The sequence below is a fragment of the Glandiceps talaboti genome, chromosome 20 (assembly GCF_964340395.1).
Source record: "Glandiceps talaboti chromosome 20, keGlaTala1.1, whole genome shotgun sequence".
NCBI classification, from domain to species: domain Eukaryota; kingdom Metazoa; phylum Hemichordata; class Enteropneusta; family Spengelidae; genus Glandiceps; species Glandiceps talaboti.
The window spans coordinates 3,914,062-3,929,705 of record NC_135568.1 but is presented as its reverse complement, the minus strand read 5'-3'; the positions used below and the strand labels follow the sequence as shown (position 1 = coordinate 3,929,705).

The 15,644-nt window shown below is 35.5% G+C and overlaps 1 long non-coding RNA gene across 1 annotated transcript; it reads right to left on the bottom strand.

Annotated features, from left to right (window-relative positions):
• Window positions 1-11,226: 11,226 nt before the first annotated feature.
• Window positions 11,227-12,515, bottom strand: LOC144450519 (uncharacterized). The gene is made up of 3 exons (XR_013482253.1): window positions 12,446-12,515; window positions 11,956-12,003; window positions 11,227-11,265 (listed from the first exon to the last, which is right to left on the bottom strand). It is a non-coding gene; the product is annotated as an uncharacterized LOC144450519 (long non-coding RNA).
• Between the last annotated feature and the right edge of the window lie 3,129 nt (window positions 12,516-15,644).

The following is a 15,644-nucleotide window of genomic DNA, read 5'->3' as shown; positions in this document are numbered from 1 at the left end:
TTAAGGACCCTACAACACTGACATTGAAACTGAAACACTTTGTACAAAGTGAATTATTCAGTCAAAGTCTTCATACACATGGAGAAATGCAAAAAATTGATAGCCCACTCTGAAAGCACCAGTTGAAATGTATCAACCATACGTTCAGAACTGACCTTACAATGTCCAACAGCAGCTTACAGTAGACTGGAAGACATGAGAACTTTAATAAAGAGAATCTAACTACCATGTCATGATGTAACTTCTTCAGTTCACTGCATCTTAATTTGTGTTGCCATAACAACAGAGTACTGTTGTGTTGACAGGAATCAAGACATATCATAACCAAGTAGACAGCATGCATGATGTACTTGTAAAATACACCAGTTCTATAACTTGAAATACTCAGTAACTACCCAAGAAACACTAATTAATTTTTTTATTACTAATATGGCTGAACTGTAGTATTCCAGTAAATGCTGTATTTGATGCAAACATATCTGAAAATAAAAACCTGTCATTTTCTAAAGATTACTAAACATAAAAATGCAAAGGTTACCCATTCAGTCTTATAGAAAACATATGATATATTGCACTGCAGTGAAAATACCACTAGTATGTGCACACACACACTGATGTAAGTAATGTCTGGATAACGAGACATGGACATGTCAACTGAAATGACATTTGTATTGACAAAATTTCCTAAATAATTAACATTTGAACTATAAATGAGTATTTACTAAATTTGTACAATTTATTCATAGCATTACTAGATACAGGTAAAATATCGAGGGATTGCCGAACGACTGTGCTTATCATACACATTTTATGTTCCCCAAGAACAAATTAGATAGATAAGAAACAGGCTTCCTACAGACTACTCATTACAAATATAAACAACACCACATTCTTGCCTACAAACAGGCATTGTATGTGCACACACATATCACTGGTAACTTTGAATCAATACACATGTGTCAAAATCTGAGCCTGTAATGCAATAACTTTTAATAGCTTGTTTGTTCCAAGGACGATGTGTGTGTGTCTGTGTATCAGTAGGGGTTGGTTGATGTTGTTTATATTTGTATTGAGTGGTCTGTGGGAAGCCAGTTTCTTACTATCTAAATCGTTCTTGGGGAACATAAAATGAGTATGATACGCACAGTCGTTTGGCGATCCCTCGATGTTTTAGCTGTAAGTGAATTATTTCTTACCTGGAATTGTATAGCTTCATCTTTACCTTTGATCTCAGTCTTCAGTAAAGCATTATCTCGTTCTAATTTCTCAATCTGGAATTCAACAAAACAAAGAAAACTAAAATTACAAATAAATTGTACTGCTTTCTTTCGCTGCAAAACATAAACAAGTAACAAAAATGGCAAAAAAAAAAAATACACAAAAACCCAGAATTTCTCAATGGAGATCTCATATTTAACATATATACAAGTAAACATTCTTAAAATATGATATATACCCAGGGGTGAACAAATCCACTGGTCCTGGGTCAGGGACTAGCGATTTTTTGGGGGGCGGACCACACAAATTTTACCTTGTCTGGTCTGTCGGACCAGTACCTTACTGTTAATAACTATGTTAAAAAGTCATCTGAATATACAGATTCATAGGTAAGATTTAATGTTTCATATTAGCGGGACCTTGGACCACTAATTCTTTCAGCAAGACCACTGGATTTTTTAAGGCACTGGTCCGGGAACCACCAGTTCACAAAATGATTTGTTCACCCCTGATACCTATTGTAGTATTGTGTAGAATACAAAATTGATGCAGTACATGGAAAATGTATTATTCACTTGTGACGGCTGAGATATACTATAGTACATGTATATGATATTTATATATAATCCCCCGCTATTTTGATAGAGTGCTACATCATCGAGGATAAAAGGATTCTCCTCATATCAGCCGTATCCCTCTGAGCTGATAGAAGAGGAAGCATACAGACATAGGGGAATCATGAATCTGAGATGACGTAACACACACACAAAAAATTATAGAATTTGTTTGTTTGGTTTTTTTAGATTAAAAAAAAAATAAATGAAGAGATAATATTCATATGTTAGATTATAATATACCTAGTGATAATGCTGTGCCATGATTCACTAGAATCAGTCATGTGATTGGAAAATAGAATGACTGAGATAATATTCATATGTTAGACTATGGCATGATAAATTGATATATAGTATATAGTTTTTTCATATGGTATTTGTGGGTCATGTGACTAAATCTAAGTTTTCCCCTGATTATGCTATAGTAACTACATGTAATGCAATCAAACAAAGAGGTGAATTATTACTCTAGTGAAAAAACATTTGATACGCTAAAACAGAAACAAACTCAAACTATTGTTGTCACAGACTGATTGTAATCTAAAATTTGATATTGCTATGATCACTCTCTGGGATATTCCATGTAAAGACCCCATGCAGTGTATTACAACCCATACTGCGTCATCAAGCATTTAGCTAGTGTGTGCCACACTTGTTTATCACATTCATATCAAGTGTACACTTTACTGTACATGCCTTTTCTCACATTGTCAATTTGTAAATCACCTGATGTAGAGCCAACTGATTACAGTGAATGATATCTATAACTACTGTGATTAAATTTATGATAATTTAGCTGATACGTTTACACTCATGACATTGACTATTTACTTGTTGTTTACAGATTGATTACATTTAGAGATACCATATATGATAACTAAAATAATTATACATGCAGTAAAATCACTTTAGTTGCCAATGTTACAGGTTTTCTTTGTATGGAGTTTGTGTACTGTGGAGACTTACAGTGTTTGTACTATTTTGATTACATGATAATTTATGTCATCACCATGGCAACACCATCACCTATTTGGTATTCTACTACCTTTCACATTAGTTTTAGTCCGTCTGTGTCTTAGTTTCTCAAAACTATAGCATAACCACAGACAAGGAAGTCTGTGGTGTAAGGCCAAAAAAAAAAAGAATTGTTTCTGGTCAGGGCATTTTGTCTAAAGTGGTGCAACGATGTGATTTTTTTTTTAAAATTCTCAACAAACCTGTCACTCAATCTACTATTTATGGCAGTTACGGTTCTTTTTTATTTAGTACTTTAGAGCAAGTGTGTACATGTATGTAGGGCAGATATAATTTGCTTGTTAATGATTGGCTCTGCAGTTGTCTTCACTGAAGTAGGGAGGGTTATTTTTGTTTTTCACCCTGGATCTCCAGACTACATAGGCTGGACAAAAAAACACCAACGCGAAGGTATTTAAGTGACCAGAAACAATTCTTTCTTTTTTGGTCTAACATAGTTGTATATCAGGCGACTAAATTCTGAGAAGATTTTATCATAAGGCAAAAATTAAAAAAAAGTTTGTTTCCGATAACTTGACTTCAGAAAAAAAGGGTAGGTATAGGTTAGGATTAAATTTTTTTTACATTTTATTTTTTTAAATACTTCGACCCAGAAACAAGATACTGATTGGTCACAATACTTCTGTAACAGTTGATGAGGTTTAAAAGAAGTAAATAAAGACAATTATGTTATTCAGAAGTAGATGAACACAATATGCAGACTGTAATGTAGGCTGAAAAGACATTGTTTCTCTCTGGAATGTGATTTTTAGAAAAGGTAATCAAAGATACTTTGGGAAGAAAATCTACAAGTAAATAAAAGTAAATTCTGACATAATTTTACCTTTTTATAATTTTACGAGTTATCGGAAACACACTTTTTTTTTTTTTTTTTTGCTTTAATAAAAAGAAACATTGGGAGAAAATTTATTCAACATTCTTACAATCCTATATTTCACAATTCAGTATTTTAATTTGATTATTAAATATAATTTCTAATTGAAATGTTTTGTTTTTTTATATACATTTGTAGTTCCAAACTCAGAGTGTAAATAATTTACCTACAGTGTGCCCTCTAATGATAGCCAAATTTTGTTGTTGTGAGTCAAAATGAGAAAAACTGGCTTTTCTTGTGAGTCACCACATAGTAAGAGATAGGAGAACACCAAATTTTGGTGCGTCACTAGAAACTGTTTGCGTGAGTGGCATATCAAATTGGCTTAGAGGGTACTTCAGCAAATCACTTGTCTTGCTTCAGCTGCAATTGTGCATGGTCCAATGACCACTAAAGGGCATTGTGTACTACCAGTATATCAATCCCCCTTGTACCTCTTGTATGACAATGGTGTCATTTGAATCTTGATGACTTCTTTCACTCACTATGCCATACAAGATAAATTATTTATACTCTGAGTTTGAAACTACTACAAAATATTATTCCAGGAGAAACATTTTTGCTTCTAATCGTGTAACAACTAGTTTACTTGCAATTTTGTGACATTTTCAAATTTTGTGAGTTGTCAGACTACAACATACAGTCACTGTATTATAGTTATGAATACAGTTCTCAACTGTCAATGAAGTATCAATATGCCATATTCAGGTTATCAGAGAAACAAAAGATTTCTTAGTTTGGCCACTAGGGGTGCTATTCACACACAAGCCATTATGGGACTGGAAGTGAGGGCCAGAATAGTTGAATATTGCAGCATAAAAGACAGCTGACATGAAATTACCACTTATTTTCCAAGTTGTTCTTGCTGTAATATTTTATTAGAGACCGGCACCAACAATGAAAACAAACCTAACCACTATAGAGTAATGCTCATTTATGAACACACAGTTCTTTTACTCACATTTTGTTCACACTTTCATGCATTAATTGTTATATCAATTAATTGCCATATTAATTACCATAATCAGCAGCCATGACCACAAATTTTAGCTCTCACTTTGCCAAATCTGCAGTGCCCTTTTGTGATCCTTACATGCAAAATGATCGATGTGTCAGTAACCGGAATATGGCATATTGTTTCACTCAATCAACACTGTGTTTAGGAAGTTAGGTGGGCTTTCACTGACAACTCAGAAAATTCCTAATTAAACGGTATATGGACAATTCAAACCTGTCCTCACAGGCTTCCTCAGCTCGTTGATGGTTTGTCTCATCAGGGGTGAACAAATCATTTTGTGAACTGGTGGTCCCAGGCAAGTGCCCTAATTACAGTAACGTACTGGTCCGACACTGAGACCAGACAAGGTGAAAAATCACTAGTCCCGGATCCCAGACCAGTGGATTTGTTCATCCCTGCTCATTTGATCAAACAGATAGTTCAATTCCATGGTTATGGTGTTCTGTCATCACACAACTTGATCAAAGTAAGTCAATTTAGCGAAACCACCCAGTGAGGACTGAGAGAGTTACTTTTAGTGTCTCCACTTTTGCACTTTTCAATAAATAATAAGAACCTCTATCTCCCACTTACAGTTTCTTTGACTTCTTTCATTGCTTTCTTGTGTTCACCAATCACACTTTCTTGGCGTGTTTCTTTGTCTGTTTTTTCTCCCCTCAACAGCTCCACCTGTCTCTCTAGGTGTTTAGCATTTTCTGGACAAAGGAAAAGAAAAAGAAAAAAGGAGAAAAAAATATTCACTTTTATTTCAGATATCTCAATTTAAGACATACAAAGTTGCTAGTGTAAGTTTTAAAGTATTCCTACTAAAATCCTTAGAATCAAAAACTTAGAAGTTTTGAATTTTCTTGTCAGAATCATTTATAATAGACAGTAAGATACATCGTCGTTCCATCTGTGAAAGAGGCTGACCGATGTGTGAGGGCGCCCCATCATGGCGTACCTTACAGACTACATTTATCATAATTTTAAAAAAAGGAAAAAACTTACCTTTTGTTAGCATGAGACCATTCTGCAATTTAGATATCTGCATACTGAGTTTGGTTAACTTCTCTTTGACTTGTTTGTTTTCTTTCCTCAAGTCTTGGACCATTTGCTTCAGAGCCTCATTTTCATGTTGGAGTCTCGCTTGTTCATCAGCGCCCTCTGGAGTTCAATATGGAAAGTATCATAAAACAATATAGAAAATATGAATATTACAAAATAGATGTTAAGCAAAATTTACATATTATACTTGTTCACAGCTTGCACATATTTACAATGATTACCAAAATTTGCAAAACTGGAATTTCTTTAATTAATGTTTCTTACTAAGTAAATTATAAATATTTACATGCAGCGCTGGTAACCCAAGTTTGGTCAAAATCTAGTTAGTCCAGGTCCTATCATAACCTGTATGCAAAACATATGTTCATGCTCCCTCCCTCTCTCCCTCTGTTCCCACCCACCCACCTCTGTCTCCGCATGTCTGTCTCTCTCTCTCTCTCTCTCTCTCTCTCTCTCTCTCTCTCTCTCTCTCTCTCTCTCTCTCTCTCTCTCTCTCTCTCTCTCTCTCTCTCTCTCTCTCTCTCTCTCTCTCTCTCTCTCTCTCTCTCTCTCTCTCTCTCCCTCCCTCCCTCCCTCCCTCCCTCCCTCCCTCCCTCCCTCCCTCCCTCCCTCCCTCCCTCCCTCCCTCCCTCCCTCCCTCCCTCCATCCCTCCGTCCCTCCCTCCCCCTCCTCCCTCCCTCCCTCCCTTCCCTCCCTCCCTCTCTCTCTAACTAAATTCTCCTCACCATCTTCTTCTTCACCAATATCTGGAGTTGGAGGAACTGATACAGTACTAGGTCTCTTCCACATACCACCATCTTCCAATGCATCAATGTACTCTTGGAGTTCTTTCTTCTTTTGTTCCAACTCTTCCTGAAATACCAAAAAATTGATGTCTTCATTTCAGATTAATTCTAACTCTTGAGTCTCCTGGCATCAAAATCAACAAGGTCAAGGTCAAGGTCAAAGACAGAAATCAACGACTGATGGAGACTCATGGTAGTGTAAAATTCAGAGCTAGGGTCAGAAACCATAATTTCACAAGAATTAAATTTACACTGAAATCAGTAATAGACAATTTTGCCACCATATTTTAATCATACTAATAATACTCTTTATTTGTCCACATAAATGCTGAAATTTGTTGAAAGGCCACCACAGGAGCAATGCCCTACCATAGTGCCAAAGAAGCAGGAGGAAACTGGACTACCCGGGGAAAACTAGTCTAGTTCCTATACGGTATCATTACGATTTACACTTCAACACTTAGAGACCACGTTGGCATCCAGACTAGAGGAAAACCTGCATTGTTCAGCAGGGTCAAACTGAGCATCACCCTTCTTATATACAGACCTGGTTAACTTTTAATCAAACCCAGCCAACACTTGGCAGGTTCACAGGTTATTTTAATTGATGTAAGAAAATCAAATTAATATGTTTATTTCACTATATATTTCTCTAATGGAAAAGTATTCCATATTATCCTATTGAAATAATGACCACTGTAAACATTTATCAACACACCTGACACCCCCCCCCCCCCCCATGTCAAATTCCAACCCATCAATTGATTTTGATTCTACAGTAACTTCTCAATGTAACCTACCACCCCCCACCACCCAAGTCAAATTCCAACCGGTCAACTGATTTTGATTCTACAGTAACTTCTCAATGTAACCTACCACCCCCTTCCCTCCCCTCCAGTCAACTTCCAACCTGTCAAATGATTATCCTACATTAACTTCTCAATACAACCTACCACTCTTTGTTTCATACGATTCATTCTCATATCATAATCATCAAGGCTCATTTTCATACGATCTCTTTCATTCTGTAAGCGTTCATTGGCCTTAGACAACTGGTTAATTTTCAGTTGACAATCCAACATTTCCTGACCAAACTGAGCGGCTTCCTTGTTTCTTCTTTCGATAGCAATACAGATAAAGTTGAACTGCTTCTGGGCATTCTTGGCAGCTGACCAAAGATAAAGGAAAAGGGTTATTTGAAAATCATATCACAGATATATGCAAATGATTGTTGCAAATAACATCACAGATATGCAAATAATGATGTATTACTACATTTTTGGCAGCTGTCCAAAAATGAAGGAAAAGTATTTGTTGAAAATGACGTCATGTATGTTTGATAAAAATCTGACGTAGGAATATGGCATTCAATAACTCAATATAGTATTTGATGACAGTTTAAATAACTGTTATAGTTATGTATACGTAAAGCTGAATTGTGTCGATATCAACACACAGAAAATATTACCATGACTCTTATTGTCAACTCTGTAGTTTTGATGTTCACATGTTTGCGTTAAAACTTTGAATGCTAGACTTATATTTGCGGTTCTGTTTAAACCCTTATTATTATTATTTTTGTTAATAATCAGCACATCAAATGCTTTTATTCTTATTTCTCTAAGACTTACTATTTTTGATGTTAGCATTCCTAGCTGTCTTCACCATTTCATTCAAAGCTTGTTTTACATCTTGAGATGCAGCTTTCCAGTTGTCAGCGTCTCCTAGCAACTGAGATTCTGCAAATATGGTTGAAATCGTACATATATCATTCAGATAAACAGAACCCAAACACGTCCGTGCTTTGAAAGATGAATTAGCATAGTTAGAAGGTAGGAAATGACATGAATAATTTATTCATTCCATTGGGTTCAAATGTTCCAGACAAATATAAATTCCTCCTCCTTCAACCTTAGTTTAGTTAAGGTTACAAGTGGTTGTAATGCCATGGTATATGAACAGACCCTGGACTGAGGTGAGTCCCACATAAAATGTATCACATATTAGGCAAAAAAAAAAAAGAATTGTTTCTGGTCAGTGCACACATCACTTAAATACCCACGTCAGTATTTTTTTTTCATGTTTGTCCAGCCCATGCAGTCTGCAGATCTGTGGGGAAACACAAAAATAACCCTCCCTACTTCAGTGAAGATAACTGCAGAGCCAATCTTGAACAGGCAAATGACATCTGCCCCACATACATATACTTGCTCTAAAGTACTAAATAAAAAGAACAGTAACTGTCATAAATAGTAGACTGAATGACAGGTTTGTTGAGAATTTTTTTTTAAATGCATCATCACACCATTTTAGACAAACTCTCCTGACCAGAAACAATTGTTTTTTCCTTTGGCTTATATTGATGTCTTTCCACAAAGCTATACAGGTAAATACAATGTAAGCAGTTTAATAGCCTAGAGACTTGCCAAGGCTATCTGACACAACATAGGGACTTTTCTGTTCAGGAAATAAATGACAGTGTCAGACCAAATAACCAGGTCTTTGACCTATCTGGTCACCAAAACAGTATAAATGTTTCTTGAAAATATAATATAAATATTTGTTGTTTTATCAGAGGTATATAGTAATGAAGACTTCATTTGTTACCATCTTTGACCTCTTCTCCATCAGATATTGATTTCTGTCTTTGACCTTGTCGCCTTGATGCTAGGAGACTTAGTAACTTATAGGGTGAATCTGATGTTGCTGCAGCACTGAAAAATACAATTGTATAGTGTACAAAGTTAGAAAGTATTATGCACACATATCACACACACACACACACACACACACACACACACACACACACACACACACACACATACACACACTCACTCACTCACTCACAGACACATGCATGTACACACACATACAAATGATAAATATACACATGCATGTACATATACATACTAGCTGTTACATACACATGCGCACACATGTACATATACATAATATATACACACACATAAATTACACACATATGCACGTACACACACATACCTACCTACATACATACACACACATACATACATACATACATACATACATACATACATACACACACACATACATACATACATACATACATACATACATACATACATACATACATACATACATACATACATACACATGATAAATACATACACTTCATGCATGTACAATGTACATGTACATACATACACACACACATACATACATACATACATACATACATACATACATACATACATACATACATACATACATACATACATACATGCATACATGCATACATACATACATACATACATACATACATACATACATACATACATACATACATACACATGATAAATACACACACATAATTAAATACACACACACACACACACACACACACACACACACACACACACACACACACACACTGCACACTATAAGTAATAAAACAGAATATCACAAATGGCAATATGTAGCATTCCAACATTCCTACCAAACTCATCTACAATCTACTATTCTAAACCTCAACAAAACCAGCATTAATTGCCACTTAAATCTCTTCTGTGAAATATTTCTCACTGTGGATTTTTCTTTCATTGACCTATCTATTCATCACACAAATAGCACTTAAACCCCTAGTGGCAAGAAAAGTGTTGACTTTTGTTTTTATCTACTACTGTATGATACCTTTCTTCTTCTTCATCTGCACCTATAGCTTGCAAGACTTCTGTAAAGATGGTTTGTCCAAGACGTTTTATTTTCTTGGCTGAGGACTCAGCTGTCAGGATGGCATTTCTATAACAGATTATAATATTGAAATAAACACAGATGTCATTTTAAAGCTACACACTCACTGCGACTGGAACATTTTTTGAAGCCATTTTGTTAACTATGATAACTTACTCATAATATTTACACCTGAACAATATTGTATCACCTGTGGGTAAATCTATTATGTAAAGCTCTACATATAATATGGTACAATAAATCCACTCAAATCGATTCTTGGGTCTGCACCCAAACATCAGCACCCAAATGCAATCACGATTCCAACCTGTTACTGTATTACTTATGGATATAATCAACTTCTAATTAACTAAATACAATGTCTAATTATTTTTACTTTAAGAATTTTCAGTGAAAATATTGTCGGTTGAACCAAAGGATTTATTCTTGAAAGCAAATTGTCATTTCACAATCAATCATTATCTACAACTGGTTCCAGCTCCTTTTTAAGGTACATAAAATGATTCACAGATTACCATGGTAACTGAAATAGAATATTGCCAAGATATTTTTCATGTCATGTGACTCAAGATGACAAATTGTCCCCATACAAAGAATCGATGTACGAAGTACTTAGCACTATTACAGTGAGATCAAAAAAAATTTTAAATTGTGAAATACTAAAATAAAAGTTTAATGGCCTGGGGTTTCAATCGCAGGTTCTCATATTAGTGTTATCTTATCAGTGAAGCCATAATGATTACATAGGATTATTCTTTTGTTCTGCACCAACTTTTTCTATAGTTTTGTCAGACAACTATTTTTCAGACCTAAATGTTAATCCTTTTGCTAAAGTGGGCCTTTAAAGTCATACCGAAATATTAAACTTACCTGATTGCTCTGTGAACTTCTTTTTCTTCTTTCTCTGTCTGAGCCAATTCAACCTCTGCTTTCATATCTTTTTCCTACAAAAACAGATTACATCATTACTTCATGCAGGGCTCAAAAATAACTTTCCCTTTCGTAATCCTAATGGACTACAACTTTCAGAAATTGGTAGTCCAAGGGATGGTGACCGGTAGTCACATATTCTAGCCTGCAAGGTCCAGCTGTTGGTCCGCTAGTAATCACTCACTACCCCTGACAGAGAACGCATTATATATATAAGGGGAAAGAACGCCTCCATCATTCAGACTATCCCTATTCCTGAACTGAAAATATAGGACCCCATTGCAAATACATGTACTTTCGTGTTTCTAAATCTCTCGTCTTCTAAGTTATCATACAATCAGTGGTAGCCGAGAGAGCTACAAACTGAAAATTATGGTTGCCCCATGACAAGAATTGGTTGTCTGTGGACATGGGATTATACCATTAATTTTGAGGCCCCCCAACCCCCCACCCCACCCCTCCCACATGTCATAGACTAAACTGTAAAGTTAGCTGATGGCTCTAGAACCATAGTAATAAAACTGGCTCCCAATGCTAAATGTGTTTCTACTGGATATATGTTATATTTCAGTCTCATATCTATCATAGGGTGGGGCAAATAGAAATGACTTTACTAAACAAAACATTTTGACATCATTTACAAAGTTATCAAGCTTTTATTGCAATGTTAATCTTTGTATATTGTGTATGAATACAATACTTACGATGGCGTCTACAGTTTCACACATCCAGAAAACGACCTCATCCATTAACTAGTTTACAAAACAAATATCCACATTAATTAATGTAATCAAAAACACAAACAAATCAAGAAATCATCACAGGAAGATACAACACATGACATGTGCACATTTCCTTCATATATATACACATACATGCAGGTATATGCAGACACACACACACACACACACACACACACACACACACACACACACACACACACACACACACACACACACACATACATACATATACACACACATGCACACACACAAACACACACAAACACACACACATACATACACACACACGTGCACACACACACACACACACAATCACACACACACACACACACACACAAACACATACAATATATAATATTTCAGAAATAAGAAGACAGAAATGATATTACACATCATATCATTATAAACATAGAAATATGCAAGTATTTCACAAACCAAAGTAAATACTCACTGCATTCCTTCGTATGCATACTTGATTATATTCATGGATGTGATCTATCACTGATCTCTGGTGAAGAATCTGAAAATGTAAAAGGACTGATTTTTAAAATCCATAAAAAGACAAAAATGACAATAACAATTCATACTATAGTCTGTTTTGGCCAGCGCTTCACTAAATTATCATCGAAAATTATTTCTTACTAAAATCCTGTTTCTCTTGTCAAGAAGTTGCTATGGTTACCATAGCACAGAATGGAGTTGGCATCAGGGCTATTTCCTAGCTAATTAAACACGGTTTCCTGTTTATAATATTCAAAATCGGCTGGTTCTAAAATGAAGTTTCATCAATTGTAAAGTTGTCATGGTTACCGTTGCACAGAATGGGGTCACCATTAGGTCTATTTCCTAGCTCTTTAGTAGCGTTTGCTGTTTGTAATATTCAAAATGCCTGTTCTACAATGAAGTGTAATCTGTTAATAAGTTGCCATGGCAACCAAACAATGGTTGGCATTAGCTGAATTTTCTATACGTGTCAAGAATTGGTTATAATATCCAACAGACCTGATAATACATCAAAGGGGGGCTGATTTAGGAATTTGTAGCTCAGTGCTACGTTTTCCATTCTTTCAAACCTGATTTATATTTTACTAAAATAAATCTCAGTAATTTGACTGATTTAGGAGTTTTGACAGGAGAGGGCACTTGCTGATTTTAGAGAACTTTGTTGCTTGCTTACCCTTTCCCTTCGTTCTTTGGTAGTGTAACCTGGTGGTCGATTCTTCAACGTTACTTCTGCCATGATCTACAAATGATTATGCAAATGAGGTACAGAAATAAGATTTACAATAAAGACGTAAAACGTTACAGAAATAATTGCAGGCTATCTTATCTAAACCTTTCCATAGTTTCTGACTGTATAGTTTAGTAAAATGAATTAATTACCTGTGTCTGTGACATCTCCAGATTCGGATTAATTCCAAAGTGTACTAAAGCCTGTAGAAAAAAAAAACAATGCATGTAGGTTATTTCATAACACGGCAATTAAGAAATTAAATTTTTGAAAAGTCTGAATTGTTAAAAAAAACATCAAATCTTGATATTTTTGAGTAGGAAGCAGTACTAGACATTTTTTCTTGATACTTATGTTGGATAACTTCCATAAAATGCAGAAAATTACAATATTTCATATTTGACAAAAACAGTCAGGGTCATTTCTTAGGTAACGTCAAATACAGCATAGTATTAAAACAATATTAATCTTGGCATGACTGGCATGACAAAACATCCAAACATGTGTATGAAGACTTTGTATTGTTCTCACTCTGATCCACCATTGCATCATGGGACTTAGCAGACATACATTATATTAGATGCACACTGAATATTCATGACTCCTAAGTGCTTATTACCTTCAGATAAAGTCATGAATTTGTATTGTTCATCTAATAAATATGCATGTCTGCTAAGTCCCATGATGCAATGGGAGAACAATAGAGGTAAATATAGTTTTAATGTGGTGTTTCCATGGCAATCATTCAAAATTTTTGTGAAATCTTGAAATGACTCAGGCTCCCCTGATCCTGAACCCAAAGTTTAGGTACATCTATTTTCTGGAGTGCAAGGAACCCTTAAATTTACCGCTTTGACTCTGGTATGAATCTTGGCCAGTTTAGTCTGTGTATCGTCCTGTTCCCGTCTTGTTTTAGCCATTTCAATATCATGTAAAGTTTGTAATATGTTCGGTGATACTTCAAGTTTTGTGACATCTCCATCAGCGTCTGACTTTTCCATTTCTGGATCTTGCTTCTTCCTCACTTTCCTTGCAGTTGTTCGCCATCGTGTTCTTTTCTTCTCTGCCTCTTCTTGAGCCTCTGCGTGCTTGACCCTTCCTAAAAGGTCACTGATTTCATTCTTATTCAGAATTTGAAGAACATCTTCAAATTTATGTCGGAGTGATCTTGACATGGTTACCTGAAATGGATAAATATCACATGACTACCTCAGTATATCACATGACTACCTCAGTATATATGTGCATGTGTAGTATGAGTGTAAGCACACTTGTGTGTGTACTTTTGAATGTGTTCGTAAAAAGTTCAAAATTATAAGATCTTAACCACTACAACTTGTGCACTCTTATCCAAAAATACTAGTGTACATATTGCAAACGACCACTATTTTATTTTAATATGAAAATGAGGCTTTTTCTCTGCTATAATTGTATCTTTGATTATTTTTCGCAGTGGTTTTCATTTCATAACGATGTATTTTTGAGTCGACATTTTTTATTTCTTTTTTTTATAAATTATATATCGAGTTTTTGGCGGAAAAAAGTTCCGTGGAATTGTCTGTGTAAAAAAACCAGCAATACAACCGCTGTTACTTCAGTTACCACTGCAGCCGTCCTGCAGCAAAGCGTCGACGTTACCCTTTACATGGTACGTATGAATACCAGTCCAAAGCGATCATGTAAGACATTGATCAAATCATGTTATCCAATGCTTGTGCACAATATATAAATAATAACTTCGATAAAAAGTTTGACATCTTTTCGCAGAAGTATTCGTCTGTTGGTCTCACCGCATGATTTTTTTTAATGTATAGATTTTACTACATGTTTTTTTAAGTCATACAGATTATATTGTTTCAATTGCCTCTGGGTCTGACCACTAAATAACGCTAAAACGCCGCGTCTCGCTGTAAAGCTTGACGTCTCCTTCTCGACAAACTTATCGCTCGATCTTAAAATACTGATACACTTTTTAAAAATAGTGCGTTTCACACATTGCCCCATTGGACTGAAAAGAGACGTACCCAACACGACAACCACGTGCACTGTCCCTAAAGTAAACAATACAGCTTTCATTCATACACAGGGAAATGCATTCATCACAGTTGAATTGATTGCTGAATGATCACGATAGCATTACAATGACCAGGAATCTGGCGCGAAAATTAATTTGACTTACTCAGCTCAGTCACAGACAAACAAAGTTCTCGCTGTGATCGAAAGGTGCCGAAGCGACAGACTGTCTAAATATTCCACAAGCAACAAAAGAAATTATTCGTTCTCCAGTTATAAGAACAATCCGCGAGTTCATCGAAACAAAAGGGGTGTGAGAATTCATTCATCGATAGAAAAAGTGTCACACTGAAGTGATAGGCACAGGGACATCATTGATTCCGAAATTCGCATGTGTGATGTTCTT